A 7,960-nucleotide genomic window follows, 5' to 3' on the forward strand; every position below is an offset into this window, starting at 1 on the left:
ATTTTGAGCGCCCTTTTTAATCGTATGTGTGGCTGATGGATTTTTTCTTTTCCAGGTCCATAGGGCACTCTGAATGCCATGGCACTGGATCCGGCCACCAGCTAAGGACGATGGCGGGCACGACACACATCTACACGAACGGCACAGGTCCGGCCGCCCAAGTGTAATGGATGTTTGTGTGTGTGTGTGTCTGAATGGCAGGCGGTAAGTATTTTGAGCGCCCTTTTTAATCGTATGTGTGGCTGGTGGATTTTTCCTTTTCCAGGTCCATAGGGCACTCTGAGTGCCATGGCACTGGATCCGGCCACCAGCTAAGGACGATGGCGGACACGACACACATCTACACGAGCGGCACAGGTCCGGCCGCCCAAGTGTAATGGATGTTTGTGTGTGTGTGTGTCTGAATGGCAGGCGGTAAGTATTTAATTGTTTTGATGGCGGCAGCGTCCGTTGTTAATTTTTGTTGTGGCATGCGATTGATATGCATTTGTCCTTTAATCCATTGCAGCGGCAGAGATGTGTCCAATTAGTACACAGCGTTCCAGGATATCTGGTTGTCAAGATGGTACCTCATGTTGCGGGCGTAGGCCTTAATGTCATCCATGGAGTCGTCATCTGTCCACATCTCATCGTCATCATTTTCTTCATCCGTTTCAGGATCCGTCTCTGGAATGGCGCCTGGCATTGGCCCTGACGTTTTTTGTGGTGGCTGTGGAGCTGGGGCAACCACTGTTGCTGCTGCCATTGTTGGTGGATTTTCCGATGTCACTGGAACTGCTGGAGTTGCCGTCACTGCCTGGGATTGGATGAGCGAGGTGAGTAGTGACATCATCGCTTCCAGCCTCTTTTCCAATCGCGTCATCCTCTGCGTATTCTCCAACAGTGCCTGGCTGCAGGATCCCTCGCAAGATTGGCGTTTCGGCTGCATCTTCGGCCGGGAGCGGTTGTTGGCAAGCTGCTGCTGCTGCTGCTGCTGTCGCTGTTGTTGTTCGCGCTGCGGCTGCTGTTGCAGCTGCTGTAGCTGCTGCTGCTGTTGTGGTGCCTGGGAACGGCTCAATGGCTGCTCTGGACGTCGTCGCCCAGTGCGTGGGCCAGAGGCAGCAGGCGTCTGTTTTTTTGTAAGTATTGGCTGCTGCTGCTGCTGCTTCTGCTTCTGCTGATGTTGTTGTTGTCCTCTTCGTCGCCCAGGAGAGGAGACATTGAGTGGCGTCCATGCTGCCTGCTGCTGCTGTCCGCGCCAGGGATTGGCTGGCGTTTGAGCTTGCTGTTGCTGCTGCTGTCGGCGCCCTGGATGTGCTGGTGTTGTTCTTGCTGGTGGTGGCTGCTGCTCTGGCAATGGCTGCAGAAGCGAGCTGCGCCTGCGACGCAACTCCTGCATGGCCACTCGGTGGGACAGAAGGCGGCCCCTTGCTGCCTTGAATGCCGGACATCCCTTGTAGGCGCTGATGTGGGCGCCCTGGCAATTGGCGCATTTAGGGGCGTCTGCCCTTGGCTTGGCACATGCCGTGGACGCGTGGGCACCCGCACACTTCATACAGACGAATGAACGCCTGCAGTAGGTGCGGGTGTGCCCGAATGCCTGACATCTGTGGCACTGGGCTGGGTCCACCGGCTTGGCCTGCCTCTCAACGGTCACCAACTGGTTGCCCAGCTGGGTTAATTGGAGGACATCGTGGTGGCTTTCATCCGGCTTGGGGGCTATCTCCAACTCGAACTGGTCGAGTTGCTGTCCATCGGATCTCCCTTTAATGGCTCTAATAAATATAACATAATAACCCAATTCGGCCATCTGATTTTTTATTAGTTGGGTGCTTGTGGAGTGGTGGAGATCTCGCACGACGATCCGTAGCCCACGGTCACTCTTGTGCTGGTGTGTGTAGTGGCCAGTCATCGCCTCGTTGCCGTCGCCATCGCCCAGGATTGCCATGATGGCATCCCTGGTAGCCATGTCTCGGGCCTGGATACGGACACCATTGCGGCTGATGAGCTTGGTGTGATAGCTGCTGTTGCCCACCCTCGGGTCCTTCTGCAGCTTGTCCAGAATGGGCATAATGTCGGGGACAGCTGGCAGAATGATGGGGGGGGGAATAATTGTCGTTGGTTGGTGCTGTCGCTGCTGCATCCGAGTTTGTCTGGCATTGGGCATACTCAGGGCGGGCAGCTGGAGCAGCCCAACGCCGCCGCCGCTGCTGCTGCTGTGGGTTCCTGTGCCGCAGCTACTAGTTGCATTTGCAGGTGAGTGAGGTAGAGCTAGTGGGGCATTGGCTGGAGCAGGGGCAGGGGCAGGGGCAGGGGCGGGGGCAGGGGCATTTTGAGTAATTGTCCGCTGATGTTGTTGCTGTTGCTGGTTTGATTGTTGGTGATGGAGATGGTTTTGAATTTGGGGGATATGGGATTTGCTTGCCTGTTGGTTACTTTCCCGGAGTCGTCGTTTGGCCGATGCATAATTGGCATCCAAATTGTCGTCGTCGTCATCGTCATCAAACTCAACAACCATATCATCACTGTCATCATCGTCATCATCATCATCCACCTCGGCGCGGACGCGCTTCAGTGGCGAACGGGCCGCTGCAGCAGAGGTGGATGGGATATCATCGGTATTGGCTGTGTTTGTTGCTATTGGCTGATGTTGTTGTTGTTGTTGATGTGTTTGCTGCTGCTGATGTTCCTCTGGCGGCGGTGGTGGGGGGGGGTCCGCCTGTTAACATTGCTGTTAACAGGCATCGTCTGGCTGCCGACGTAATTGCAGTTGTCGTTTTTGTGTTTGATGTCGCTGTTTGTGTGCTGATGTATGTCATCATTGTATTTGTGGTTGTGGTATTGGCTGTGTGCATTGCATTTGGAACCGCTGCTGTGGCCGATCGAGCGGGGTTTGTGCCATGGCTATGGTTCGAGTTCGAACTCGCTCCCGAACGGGCACTCGAACACGAATCTTTTGTTGGCTGCTGTTCGTGTAGGGGCTGCTCGAGTGCCCTCTCGTACCGTCGCTGGTACGAGGTCGTTACCCGCTCTCTCTTTGCACTCTCTCTCGCTCCTTGCTGTTTCCGGCTCTCTCCACACGAAGCATCGGCATACGGTGCATCGATACGTGTATGTGTGTGTTGGAGTGTGGGAAGCGGAATTATTGGCGCGCTCGGTACCGCTAGGCTTGGCTTGGCTTGGCATAGCGGTGCTTGACATTGCGGTGCTTTGGCTGACGCCGCTGCCGCTGCCGACGCCGCCAATGCCTCAAGCCGGCGACTACCGCTGCTGCTGCTGCTGATGTTCTGCTGCTGCTGCTGCTGCTGGCGTTCCTGGGTATGGACCGCCTCCACCCAATCGCCGATCTGGAACTGCTCCTGGCTGGTGAGATTGGGAATGGCCGCCCAGCTGTTGGGGCAGGGCAGGTCGGGGATGGGGCTTGTGGCCGGAGTGGCGGTGATGGTGGTGTCGGTATTTGTGGTCCTCACATACCCGGTAATGGTGGCTGGAGCCGGTCCAGAAATTGGAGGAAGTGCCTCCAACCAGGTGGCGGAGTCGGTGGATTGTCGTCTCAGTATCGCTGCGTTTGCCCCGGCGCCGGTGGCTGCGCTGTCGGCACTGGCTTCGCCGTCGGCGGCGCTGTCGGAGCTGGCAGTGGAAATGGCTGATTTGGGGCGATCCCTGGCTGTGACGCCGTGTGGTCCTCGTCGTCGTCGTCCTCTTCTGGCAGTGGATCCGCGTGGCATAGCTGCGCTGGATTGGCTTTGGTTGGATTTGGTAATAAATTTTTTCGACCGACGCGAGTGGAGATTTTGTTTTTTTTTTTGATGTGAAAACTTGGTCAGTTCACTTAGTGTGACCTGACGCAATCTTTATTAATATTCTTATTACTATCTAGCAACATATAACATTATATCTGACAACATTACAAGTTTTGGCAACATAATTACATAAATATCGATAACATTGTGGTATTTCTTACAATTAATTAAAAATTTTTTTTTTCTTGCTTTATTTTAATTTTATTTTAAAATTAAGGTCAGGTTAGCCCGCTCGGCCGAGTGGCTGCTGGTCCGGCCACCGAGGATGCGTTGCCTGTGGATTGGCTCAATCGACCGAGTGGCTGCTGGTCCGGCCACCCGGGATGCGTATGGGTCTGGAGGATGTAAGTTTCGTGAAAGCGATGATGCATTTGCTTGCTATCTGTAAAAGATATAAAAACTTTTTGTTTTCTGTTTTATTTTCAGGTTTTGACTTTTGATGTGCGGAGAATTTGGTAAGTAGTTTGAGTTGTATTTTGGCTGAATTTAATTTAATTTTATTTGCAGGTTTATATTTTGTGGGTTTGGTGGTAAATTGTCGGCATTCAAGTTAAGTAATTTTTGTTTTTATATTTGTTGGCTTTTATTGAATATAATTATTTTATTTTCAAGTTGATTCCCTGGATGTTGTGTTGGGATGTCTTCTGGTTGCTTGCTTAGTTGCTGACGTTTTAAATTTTGTTTTATTTTCAGGTTTGCTGCAGATTGGGTAAGTGTTTTGAATTGTATTTTGGCTGAATTTAATTTTATTTTATTTGCAGGTTTTTATTTTATAGGTTTGGTGGTAAATTGTCGGCATTCAAGTTAAGTAATTTTTGTTTTTATATTTATTGGCTTTTATTGAATATAATTATTTTATTTTCAAGTTGATTCCCTGGATGTTGCGTTGGGATGTCTTCTGGCTGCTTGCTTAGTTGCTGACATATGTACATTTGTTATGTACATACAGTTAATTTCGTACACCATATGTGTTTTGTTTATTTAATTGGCAGGTTTTGTCTTCAGCTTTGTAATAATTTGTATGTACCTTTGTGTAGTTTATGTTGTTATATCTGTTGTCTTTTTTTTTTTTTTTTTGAGGACTTTATTTGTTTTATTTTCAGGTTTGCGGCAGATTTGGTAAGTGTTTTGAATTGTATTTTGACTGATTTTAAATTTTATTTTATTTGCAGGTTTATATTTTATAGGTTTGGTGGTAGATTGACGGCATTCAAGTTAAGTAATTTTTGTTTTTATATTTGTTGGCTTTTATTGAATATAATTATTTTATTTTCAAGTTGATTCCCTGGAATGTTGTGTTGGGATGTCTTCTGGTTGCTTGCTTGGTTGCTGACGTTTTAAATTTTGTTTTATTTTCAAGTTTGCTGCAGATTTGGTAAGTGTTTTGAATTGTATTTTGGCTGAATTTAATTTTATTTTATTTGCAGGTTTATATTTTATAGGTTTGGTGGTAGATTGACGGCATTCAAGTTAAGTAATTTTTGTTTTTATATTTGTTGGCTTTTATTGAATATAATTATTTTATTTTCAAGTTGATTCCCTGGATGTTATGTTGGGATATCTTCTGGTTGCTTGCTTGGTTGCTGACGTTTTAAATTTTGTTTTATTTTCAGGTTTGCTGCAGATTGGGTAAGTGTTTTGAATTGTATTTTGGCTGAATTTAATTTTATTTTATTTGCAGGTTTTTATTTTATAGGTTTGGTGGTAAATTGTCGGCATTCAAGTTAAGTAATTTTTGTTTTTATATTTATTGGCTTTTATTGAATATAATTATTTTATTTTCAAGTTGATTCCCTGGATGTTGCGTTGGGATGTCTTCTGGCTGCTTGCTTAGTTGCTGACATATGTACATTTGTTATGTACATACAGTTAATTTCGTACACCATATGTGTTTTGTTTATTTAATTGGCAGGTTTTGTCTTCAGCTTTGTAATAATTTGTATGTACCTTTGTGTAGTTTATGTTGTTATATCTGTTGTCTTTTTTTTTTTTGAGGACTTTATTTGTTTTATTTTCAGGTTTGCGGCAGATTTGGTAAGTGTTTTGAATTGTATTTTGGCTGAATTTAATTTTATTTTATTTGCAGGTTTTTATTTTATAGGTTTGGTGGTAAATTGTCGGCATTCAAGTTAAGTAATTTTTGTTTTTATATTTATTGGCTTTTATTGAATATAATTATTTTATTTTCAAGTTGATTCCCTGGATGCTGTGTTGGGATGTCTTCTGGTTGCTTTCTTAGTTGCTGACATTTTAAATTTTGTTTTGTTATCAGGTTTGCTGCAGATTTGGTAAGCGTTTTGAGTTGTATTTTGGATAAATTTAATTTTATTTTATTTGCAGGTTTTTATTTTGTAGGTTTGGTGGTAAATTGTCGGCATTCCAGTTAAGTATTTTTTTGTTTTTATATTTGTTGGCTTTTAATGAATATAATTATTTTATTTTCAAGTTAATTCACTGGGTGTTGCGTTGGGATGACTTCTGGCTGCTTACTTAGTTGCTGACATACATATGTAAATTTATTATGTACATACAGCTAATTTCGTACACCAATATGTGTTTTATTTATTTAATTGGCAGGTTTTGTCTTCAGCTTTGTAATAATTTGTATGTAATTTTGTGTAGTTTATGTTGTTATATTTGTTGGCTCTTTTTTTTTTTTAGGACTTTGGTTGTTTTAGTTTCAGGTTTGCGGCAGATTTGGTAAGTGTTTTAAATTGTATTTTGGCTGAATTTAATTTTATTTTATTTACAGGTTTGGTAATAGAGTGTCATCAATCAAGTTAGGTAATTTATGTTGTTATATTTGTTGACTTTTAATGAGTATAGTGTTTTATTTTCAGGTTTAAAGAAAATTGGTGTGAAAAAGAAAAAGTGATTTCAATTGTTTTTACGCCAATTGTAATTTTATTTTATCTGCAGTTTTATTTTTTGCTGGTTTGGTGGTAAGGTGTCAGCAATCAAGGTAAGTAGTTTATTGTTATATTTGTTGGCTTTTGATGACTGATGTTTGTTTTATTTTCGCTGGCTGTTGCGCTTGATGTCTGCACCTTGTTTGCGTATTTACTGACATTGTTTGTTATGTAAATAGTTATTTTGTACGTATGTATGTATGTATGTATGTATGATAGATTTGGTGGGTAGTTTATTGGCTTTTAATGATTTTTTTTTTTTTTTAATGATTTTAACTTTATTTATTTACATTTCAGGTGGTAAGGTGTCAGTAATCAAGGACCAGCTTAGAATTTGTGGAGCAAAGTTGAGTGATTCCATGTATGACGTGAGGGGCCTTCGCCACATTTTGATGCAGCTTTATTCCAATGTAAATGGTTTTTGAAGCGTGTCTCTTCGAAGGGCTGTTGCTCCTGATGTCTACAAATTGTTTGAGTATTTATTTAAATTAATTTGTTATGTAAATAGTTATTTTATATTTTGTTTTGTTTTCAGGTTTTTCCAAAAAGTCGTGTTATCGTTTGCACAATGCCGATGGATCAACAATTAGCCAGGCGGCTGTATGATGCCTTCTTCTTCGTCCCCTTTATGGTCTGGCACAATGATCCTCTGGATTCCCAATGGTTGACCCCTTATTCTGTCCAGAATTACTTCTCTAGTGTATTTCCCTTGCGCGTACATTTTTCTGTAAACGTTGATCTGTAGCTCGCAGAATCTGTCCGGGGGTTTGTATGGTATTTTTTTGCGTTCAGCCTCTCTCTTGTCCATTTTATCCTTTTCTATTCTTTCCTGTTCCTCGTTTTCTAGCCTCAACAGAGTAGGAAGTCCTTTCCTCAGGATGGGTACATACTTCTCTACTATTACTTTACGCTCAGCTTCGGAATAGTATCGAGTCGGATCCAGATCTGGATTTGGTTGTTCCTGAGGTTGTCCGTTACTACGCGGGAGGATGAACTTCCGGAGTTGATTGTCGTATCTATGGCGGCTAGGTTTCAGTCTATCAGGAATATAGGGGTTTATCAACAATCTGGCCACTTCTGAGTTGGGATGATCTTTGAGTGAGTCGGCGAAACGGCCACTAGCCTTTACATACACCTCTTCGATCGTTTTGACATTATATATGCTTCTAATATTGTCATTTCTTGTGTATCTTGTGGCCCTAACTGACCTTCTCACTAATTTGTTTTGGAGTGTTTGAATCTTTTTTATTAGTGAGTCAGAAGCTAGAG

The 7,960-nt window shown here is 43.7% G+C and overlaps 1 long non-coding RNA gene across 1 annotated transcript; it reads left to right on the forward strand.

Annotated features, from left to right (window-relative positions):
* Nucleotides 1-3,972: 3,972 nt before the first annotated feature.
* On the forward strand, nt 3,973-4,320 carry LOC113566245. The gene is made up of 3 exons (XR_003409013.1): nt 3,973-4,126; nt 4,209-4,237; nt 4,290-4,320. It is a non-coding gene; the product is annotated as an uncharacterized LOC113566245 (long non-coding RNA).
* Nucleotides 4,321-7,960: the final 3,640 nt, after the last annotated feature.

This window comes from Drosophila persimilis, unplaced genomic scaffold (genome assembly GCF_003286085.1).
Source record: "Drosophila persimilis strain 14011-0111.01,24,50 unplaced genomic scaffold, DperRS2 tig00000652-arrow-arrow-pilon, whole genome shotgun sequence".
Taxonomy (NCBI): Eukaryota; Metazoa; Arthropoda; class Insecta; order Diptera; family Drosophilidae; genus Drosophila; species Drosophila persimilis.